Consider the following 9,948-nt stretch of genomic DNA (forward strand, 5'->3'; position numbering starts at 1 on the left):
TTTGAACATAACTATTACTGCTATAAAGTCATGTATCAGAAATTCACCATTCAAATAGAATTAAATTTTTCCTGTTATTCCTGAAATATTTCTTAGATGGGGCAAAAAAACTTCAACAAAAATTATTCAATGAAGAAAACACATAGCTCAAAAAATTCTAGAATAAGGGGGTTTTTACATTGCTGAAAGGAAAATCTCAGTTGATTTTTAAGCCACTTTTCATGATTATTTCATACTCAGGATATGGTGCATAAATGAGGAATATCTTTGGTCAAAAGAAGAGGAAGCGTTTGATTGAAACTAGTGAAAACACCACCACAAAACAAATGCCGAGCAGCTTCAGTGGTGCGAAATGTTGACATGTGATCACTCTGCTCTGACACAGAGGACTTCTTTCCAAAGTTTGTGTTTTGCACAGTAGACATATATTGGAAAAAGGCTCCCAATATTACCAGTTGGATTGTGCCTGGGCCAGTCTGACCCTCGCTGCTGGGCCAAAGGCAGCAACTGCGGTGTATCACCCCAGAGATACCTTGGCTTGCTGGTGGTTGCAGCTGGGCACTGAACAAGTCCAGGCTTGTTGGAACCCCGTTTACCTCAGGAGGAATAGCTTCAGGCGATGGTGAAGAGAAAAAGGAGAGGATTCTGCTGGAGGGTTTAATGTCCAGAGGTTTATTCCATGGTTACAGAGGTCTGAACGTGAGCAACTACTCCAACAGAATAATGACCGCATTCTCTGATCACCTTTTTAAGCTCAGGGACAGGGGGAGGGGAGGTACAGGTGAGCCACCAACCAGGTGACAGGGGCAGGGTCTCAGGGGAAGATGACACCCAGAAAGGCCAATGACCTCTGGGCATAGGGGCATCCTTTGAACTTGACCAACCACAGGACGCCTTGCTGGAATGTTAAGCCTAATTGACAGCCCAGCAGGGGGCGAGGGGGGACGGGGAAGAGAGGTATTGGCACACCTGGGGAAGGAAGTTTACAACACACTGCAACAGACATATAGCGCAGCATTATCTCGTAGCAGATCTTAGTACTACTGTAGTAGAACAGTACTTCTGCCGTGACTTTGATCAGCAGCTGAAGACAAGACATGAGCCTATAGCAGGACAGGCAGAGCAGGGATGCCCTCCCAGTGCACCCTCCCAGCACTACTGATCTATGATTAAGGAAGAGGATCAGAGCTTTTCAAGATGAAGTTTCCCTGAACACACTAGCTTTTTACAGCTACATGCAAGAAAAGAGGTTTCCATAACAAGGGTTAGATACGTGGATAAACATCATGTGTTTTGAATGACTGATCTTCATTTCACGTACAAAGCAGCACAAAAAAAGTTTAAAACACTGGTTCTGCTTATTTTAGTAAAGGTCTCTGAAGGTCACGCAGCATATTTCTTAGATAACTTGCAGCTGCAACCAGTGAATACTTTGCACATTTCACCATTCTCCCTCTAGAAAGAAATATTTTTTTGTAAACCTTACTAAATACTAAGCCAGAATTAAGCTGATAAATTGCCAGATGCAGCCCAACTCTGTACAGATTTTAGAGAAGAAACCGCAAGATTGGAATGAATAAGATTTATTAAGTTTATTATCCACAGCACACAGTCTCATTATTCTAAATCCAGCATGGGGAAAGGAAATGGGCTTCAGTCCTTACAGCCTGTAGGAATATGGAAATAATAGTTGGGGGGAGCACATTTTGTACAGTGGAAAAATTCTCTGCTCACACCGAAGATGTTGATTGATGCTTGCTAAGGAGATTGGCAGGCTCCTTTAACACATCTAATTAGGTCTCTTCTTACAAAGCAGGTTTCATTGTACACCCTGGCTCCTTCCAAATTTGAGGAAACATATCTATTGTAGGAGTTCTGTACCAGGGCAGTACACACTCTATTTTATCCTTCACTATATTAAATCCAAACTTTTCATATAGTTTAATGTAAACTGAGAAAATTTTAAACCATAAAAGTAATTGCAGGTGAGGACCAGAACAGACCATGCACATTTAGCATAAATGTCACTTTATGTGTCTCTTGTCTCACAATCTCAAAAAGAGATTGACTTAAAAATCAGGGCTAAAGCATGAAATAGGTATTTTTTGATTTGAAAAAGTCATTGGAAGTCCATGCTCCTTATCTCAAAAATAACATTACTAGGGCGACAAAGATGGATGCCTGTTAAATTTCACAGAATACAATGAATTTAGGGATATGAGGAAGTGTTTTGAATGACAAGCATATTAAGCATTTCCTAGAGGTGTGGTGCTGGCATCAGAGACTGATAAGCTCCTGCTCATAATGTATTCCATCAGAACTTGAAGGAAAGTGTGTTTTCCAATATAATACAGCAGAGGAATAAAACTGTGGAAATTTGCCTCCAAAGATAGCTCAAAATATACTGAAGTACTCTACCATTTCAAAAAAAGTCTGAGCAGAAGGCTGTAATATGCCACCACTTCTTTCTGGAGGGATAGATGATTTTGTGATTTGGAAGAAGTACACCCTCACCTGGAAACATTATTATTGTTTTGCTGCATTTGAACCAGTCAGTTCTATTTAAAATACAGATTTTTTTCCTTGTCTAGGGTCAGCAACAAGTCAAAGAACCCACAGGCCATGTCCAGTGCTCTCTGGCTGGAGCTACACATTGTTTCACTCAGTCCCTGGCAATGAGGTTGCAACAGGACAAGATACTGTGCAGTCCTCCCATTTTACTCAAAGAGAGATCTGAGTTACCTGTTAATGCAGAAGGTAAGTATCACTGTCATTGTCATTGTTCTGTCACTGTCACTTATTACTATTGTCACAATAAGCCTGTCACTGTTACAGGGTTATTATTCTTCAATTCAAGGAAGGGAAGACACAAACCAGAAAAAAAATGCTTGGTTCCATACTTTAATTCTTATGCTGAAAGTACAAAATGCATTGGTGACTTCTGGCATTTAGCCATAAAGAGTTCACTGGGAAGTAGACTGGGAACCATTCCCTTCAGCTAAAGAATCACATAGTAGTCAGAGAAATATTCTTGGCAGCAGTGACACAGCAGGGACAGAATCATACCTGTAATCTGAACAGTGCAATCCCAGTCTCACAGCAGCTGGCAAGGGTTTGGTGTTAACTTTAATGTTGCCCAGATTTCATCCAGGGGACATTCCCTCCTGCCAAGTCAGTTGTACTCCCTGTGCATACCAACTTCATTTGTTTCTGTTAACAATCCAGTAAAAAGCGGTTGTCTTTGAATATATTAAACACCATGGAGAGAAAAAAGGTTTTATGCCACAAAGCCAATGCTTAAAGGATACAGCTGTTCTATTTGAAAGGAAACGATACAATCTCACATTTCAGTTTTTAGCAAGTACAAATGCAAGAGCAGCAATGCACTAAGTACTGAGAGGAAGAAAGCTCAGAGATTAATAGAATGGAGATGATAATAGCCTCACATTTGAACAGTTTACTTTTCAAAGGCAACACAAGGACAAATTGCTTTGTGCAAAGAGAAAATTAGTTTCCAAATTGCGTGCTTTCTGCAAAGAGTCGAGTTAATTATTCAAAGCAGAGGCCCATGAATTCTCACAATTTAGTCATTATGTTCAGACACATTCAGGCCCAGTGAGCTGCTTCTTATCAACAAGACTTTGATAATTAGCTTAGACATATCAAATAAACTTTCTGGAGAATTCAGTAGTAAGCAGGTATGATATCCTAACAGGGGTTGTATTAGGCATTTCTCTGCACAATAATGTGCTAGCAATCACTATGACATTTTCTGCTCTGAGGGATTTTGGCCTTGCTCATTTTTACAACTTGCTGGGAAACAAATTAGTTCATGACAAAGGTCTAATCCAACACATGACTCTGTTTATCCTGATTTGTAGAGTAACAGGTGTCTCAAAATTAATGAGAACTGACATAAACACCAGAGAGGAAAATGCAGTCTTCATCCTGACTGAATAACCATGATCTCTCCTGGTCCTGCTGACTGTGGGAAGGCATTCTTAACTGCTCTGATCCTCACATCACAGATATCATCATGACAGAATGAAAATACTTCTGTTTCCTTTCTCTCAGCAAAGCCAAAATAAATTTTTAAAATACAACTTTCAATTTTAAATACATCTCCAGAAAACAAAGGGCTTGACACTAATAATATTATGTGAATGTTCTTGCTCATATATGAACTATCATATCTTGTACTGGTTACAGGGAGACTTATGCTGCAGACCTGAAAGTGTTATTTATAGATGATCTGCAACATGGAAGTGGCCTCATGCGTGGTTTTGTTTAACTTTTCACAAAATGGAAGCAATAGAATCTGTAAACACATTTGTAGGAGTCACATTCTCTGAACCTGAGAGAAGTGAGAGAAGCAGAGAAAAGAATGATCAAAACAATTCTTATCTTATTTACTGCTCCTGTGTTGTGCCAGATTAGAATGCACTATGGGGATTGCTTACCCAGAGTGATGGTGTTTTGTTTCCTTGGTCTATCACAGCCAAGCACATGTCCTGACAGTCGGTCAGCAGACAGTCAGGAGATTTGGTTCAGTTGAGTGCTTGTGCAGTTTCAGTTTAGATGTAGTGTAATATAGTGTAATATAGTATAGAATAATATAGTATAATAAAGTAATTATTTAGCCTTCTGATATCATGGAGTCAGATGCATCATTTCTTCCTGCACGTTGGGCACCCTGCTTTTACAATACACGTTATGCTTTTGGAGGGTCCAGATAAAGCCAGAAGTATCCCCGGAACAGGAAAATAAATACATAAATAAAATTTAAAAGTTAGAAGGAGAAACATAAAATGAGAGAATTAAAAAAACTCAATAAAGTTCTTGTCTGAGTAATTACAGTTCAAAGAAAATTGCCCTGACTTATTAATGGCAATTTTGAATTGTGATTGTGATATAATAAACCACTTGACTGTAATCCTGGGCCAACAGGATTAGCAAATATTTGTAATGATTTTATTTTGCACTATATAGTAGCTATGACAAGTCTAGATCTTTTTTATTCTAGGTATAAAATCAAATCTTGTTGCATTCTGCTGCATAAGAAAATCACAGAAGAACACATTATGGGATGTTAAGAACTACTAATACAAATATTCTTTGTATACAGTCTGCTGAAAAAAAAACAAACCAGAAACTGTGAACAAGGCCATACAATTAACATGTTTAAACTCTCTGATAAAATTGAGTGAAGTTTGGCCTGAGTTCATAGAATCATAGAATACTAGGTTGGAAGGGACCACAAGGATCATCTGATCCTACCTTTCCTGGCAAAAGCAAGATTTATGCAAGATGGGACAGCACTCTGTGCAGCTGGATTATAAAAGTGCGCAACATGGAATCCACCACTTCCAGGGGATGAGATTGTTACCATGGTTGACTGTTCTCATGATGAAAAATTTTCCACTTGTGTCCAGTTGGAAAGTCCCCAGGAGTAATCTGTACCTCTTGTCCCATTCTGTCTTTTCCTGTGACTCCTGGCAAAAAGGGAGTTTCTATCTTCTTTTTAGCCACTGGCACATGGTGATAAGATTTCCACTCAGCAGTCATTTCTCAAGGCTGAACAAACCATATATCTCAGCCTTTCCTCACTCAGCAGGCTTGCCAGCCCCTGGACCATCTTTATGGCCCTTCTCTGGACCCTCTCCAGCCTCCTCGTTTAGGCACTAAAGCCAAGCACAGTATTCCAGGAGTGGCCTGACAAGCACTCAGCAGAGTGGGATGGTGGTGCCTTTGTCTCTGTAGGTGATGCACTTTTTGATGCAGCCCAGCATCGGCTCTCTTTTCCACAGCATGCTCTGCACACCCAGTGTGAGTTTGATGTCTACCAGGACCCTTGGGTCCCTTACCACAGGGCTGTTCCCCTTCTGGGAAGATCCCAGCCTGTGCTGCACTCCTGGATTATGTTTTCCCTGGTGCAAGACCTTGCATTTGTCTTTGCTGGACTTCATAAGGTTCTTGCCAGCAACTCTTCCAGCCTATCCAGGCCTTCCTGCAGGATAATTTCCCTTCCCAAGAACCCATTTCCCACTCTCTTTGATATCACCACGGGTGTCATCACAGTACACTTGATCCCATTGTCCAGATCACTTAGGAAGATAATCAACAGATTTGGGCCCAACACTGATCCCTGGGACACCTCCCTTGTGAGAGTTGGCCAGCCTGGAACGGAGCCGTGGACCATCTGGGGCCCATGAGCCAGGGCCCCACCCACCCCACAGACCTCTTTTCCAGACCATCATGCATTGGCTTCTCTGGGAGGAAGCTGTGGGAAACTGCATGGCAAGCATTGGAAAAATCCAGATAGAAAATATCCATTGCTTACTCCAAAAACTGAGCAGGATTGAAAGAGGTAAGCTGCAGTTTGGATACTTTGAGAAGCTGACAAGATCTATGGACACAGAAATATTCCCTTTTTTCCTAGAAAAGATTAAGGTAGTTATTCTTATGTGATGACAAAACATCTACTAAATGTCTTATGTGCACTGTTACTGTAAAGTGAGAAAACAAGACTTGGAATTTTCAAGCCCCTCTATGAATGTTTGCTTGTCACTGCATTTTTAGGGAATATTTAATCTCCCCCTGGGTTTAAATTACAGCTTCAAACAGTTCAAGAAATTGTTCAAGGAAGTTCAAAAGAAGTAATGACAAATCAGCTTGTCAAACATAGCACCTCGGAATAATAATTCTGGCACTGATTCAGGCAGAAACACCTCTGTCTCCATCTTTGGGATCCATGCCTTCAATGAGGTTCTGGAATATGCCATTTGTCTTATTCATAAGCATAAGAAAATAGCCTCACTAGAAGTCAAATAAATAATGGTGCCAGTATGAAGGTATACTTGTTGCTCTGTCTAATATACTTCTCATAAAGATTTTCACGTTCGGAAGAATATACATAATTTATGGAAAATTAGTAAGAAATGTAAATTACATTTGAATTTTTCTTATTTTCTTCTAACATTCTTTACAGGGTTGAGGAGATATGAAAAAGACTGATTGTGTTGCAGGAAAATATGGAGAATTAATTCATTCCAACAGCATACAAGTAGTATTTTCACAATTGTTCTATTACTGCTCTAGGGAAAATAGTGATCTCAGAGAGTTTTCCTTTAGCAGGTAAAATCCAGAAAAGTACTTTAGATTTGAATTTGTCTAAAGGTCGTAATAGTGGACAAATGCTGTAAAGAATATAGCCCACCTGATGGATAAAAGTTTTAAAAGTTTTCACAGTACCAGAGGATATGTGGGTGGGAGAAGTGAGTAGACATCAAGGAACTTTTTCCACTAAAATAAATGATTCTCTTTAGTTACAAACAATAAAAATTACAATGTGCAGCAAATATACTACAGTTCACTGTGTCACCAACATTTTTCAGTGTTCAGATAAGGGATAAAGATTAAATTACTTTTATTTTCAATTGCAGTTTTGTTGCCAAATATAAAATATTTAACCATGAAGGCAGACATTATTCTCCTCCTGTTGTCGGCTGATTAGTTCTTACTATATTAAAGAGAAATTCATTATATTCCTCCATATCACAAGTCCAGCTAGAGGAGATAAATGCCTGATAAAATGTCTCTGAGAACAGTTATAAATTACTCACTTCAAAAGAATAATAATGCAGCTATGCAAAGCTGACTAAATCCTCAATATATTTTGTATAACTTACTTAGAAATATGCAGCAATTTATAGCCAATAATCTTCAGTATTAAGCTGCTGCTTCCCAAATTTTTGCACAGAAACTTACCTCTGAAATACAAACGTTTAATTAGTTTTTAATGGCGATGATTTTTTTCACTAGATCTGTCTCCATTATTTTCTCGAGTTTTTATAGCTAAAAAATAATTCCCTTTCCAAGAGCTTTTTTGTCCTTCTTCCTGTATTTTATTTCTCTCTTTGAAAACACAAGCTTCAGCAAGACCCACTACAGGAGCAGAACTCAGCCATTTCCTCTTGGCACAGATGTTCCAAAATTTGATGGCTCAAGTGCAAGGGAAGAAGCTGGTACTAAGCTGGCCCTCTGGCACATTGTATGAATGTATGAATAAGTGAAAAGCAATGTATTTTGCTTTGGTTTTCAGTAAATAGCTGATGGCAGGGGGTGGGAAACATTGCATAGCAGGAATTCAGGCATTTTATGACTCTATGACTCACATGCTGTTGTGGGAGGAAAAACCAAACAAACACAAAACAAAACAAAACAAAACAAAACAAAACAACCCTCTTTGGATAACTTTGAACAGCAGTGGTCTCTGCATTTGCTTCTTATGCTGTGCTGAAAATATCCTTCAAATTAAATAATATTACTACACTGGGTTTTATTATACGTGTTTGCCTCCATTGAGTGTCTAATGACCATGATATCTGTAAAAACTTCACAAAAATGCAATTTTTTTTCTTCTTTAGGCCAGCAACTAATTAAAAATATCTGAAGAAATGTAATTTTTTTCTCTTATTAAATTTGGTCTAAATAGTAAAAATATTTCATTAATGCTATTGAATTTTTCTCTGACATGCAGTCATTCATCATCAGGGAGATACATTGTCATGGCCTTGTGAAGGACCAGGCATAAGCAGGATTTGTCCTGAATATGTTGACTTTTGGGACAGGGAAGGTGTAACTAGAAGAAAGGGTCCCACGGAGGTGGGGCAACACTATTCTTAGCTGGCTTCCTTTAATATTGAGACTAGTGCTCAGTGGGCCTCCATCAACTCCTCCCACGCTGATTCACTTCCTGGAGCACTCAGAAGGGCTGGCTGCACATGCGCACACAATACGGCACAGAAGGTCCACAGAAGTTTACATAAAAGGTGTGTGCCAGGTTTTCTATGAAACTAAATGAATTGTCCCCCTTGCTCTCATTTTCCTCTCTCTCTCTCTCTGTCTTATTCTCTTTGTGGTCTCCAGATCTGGACCATCCATGCATCGGGACCAACACAGGATCTAAGGACTGGTCATCTTTTTTCTTCTCTTTCTCTCCTTTATGCCTAATTTTCTCTCCTCTCTTGCCTAAACTTCACAAAGTGAGGCTATTGTATTCTACTCCTTACTCTGTACTGAAGTTTCTTGTGAAGTTTGAGGGCTTGTCAGTGATGTGAAGAATTCAACATCAGGTTGTGACATTGGGCCTAATCTTTATCTTTGTATACATGCACAGGCTTAAAAGAAAGGTTCTTGTCAGCGTCCCAGAGATAAAGAAAGTTAAGGGACAATAATGATATAAAGTATGCACTACTGAGCAGGCACTACTCTGACCTTCCCCAGTTTCTCTCCACCAGCCTAATGTTTCTTCCCCAGCATGAGCAGTAGGGGAGGGCTTATGTGATGTTTGCTGCACGTACAGAGGTACTGTAAGAGGAGAGCATAGCTAGATAGGAGTCATACAAAGCAGTGCAGACAAACAGGCACAATATCCCTGGTTAGAGCTGAGGTCTTGGGGATTGGACCTGAGTTGTGATGCCCCTTTATGGAGTTAATGTACGCAAATTTATAGCTGAACTCTCTGAAGTTCATCAGGGACAGGCTATGGACATTTTAGAGGAAAATCAGCTTTGCTTTGGTATTTAAACCCAAACCTTAACAGCTGCAACCAGATCCAGTTGCATGGAACTAATTCAAATTACCAGATGGAAACAAATTTCAGTGACCATGGCGAATTTGTATATTCCCTGTTCACATCCATATTTGGTGACTATGTCTGCCTTTTCATGACTTGGCAACATGGTGAAGTTTCGGAAGGGCCACGTGCTGAATTTGGCCTTTTATGATAATAATCTCTACTAACAAGCATCCTACTTCTCTTCTTTGATTCCTTCCAAAGACAGTGAAGGGGTTCAAAGCCTTACATTATTGAACTTAGGAGACTACTTTGCATACATTTTAAATTTTCATTGCTTATCCATAAGGTGATGGACTTTGGTGGGTCAT

This window comes from Ammospiza nelsoni, chromosome Z (assembly GCF_027579445.1).
Source record: "Ammospiza nelsoni isolate bAmmNel1 chromosome Z, bAmmNel1.pri, whole genome shotgun sequence".
Classification (NCBI taxonomy): Eukaryota; Metazoa; Chordata; class Aves; order Passeriformes; family Passerellidae; genus Ammospiza; species Ammospiza nelsoni.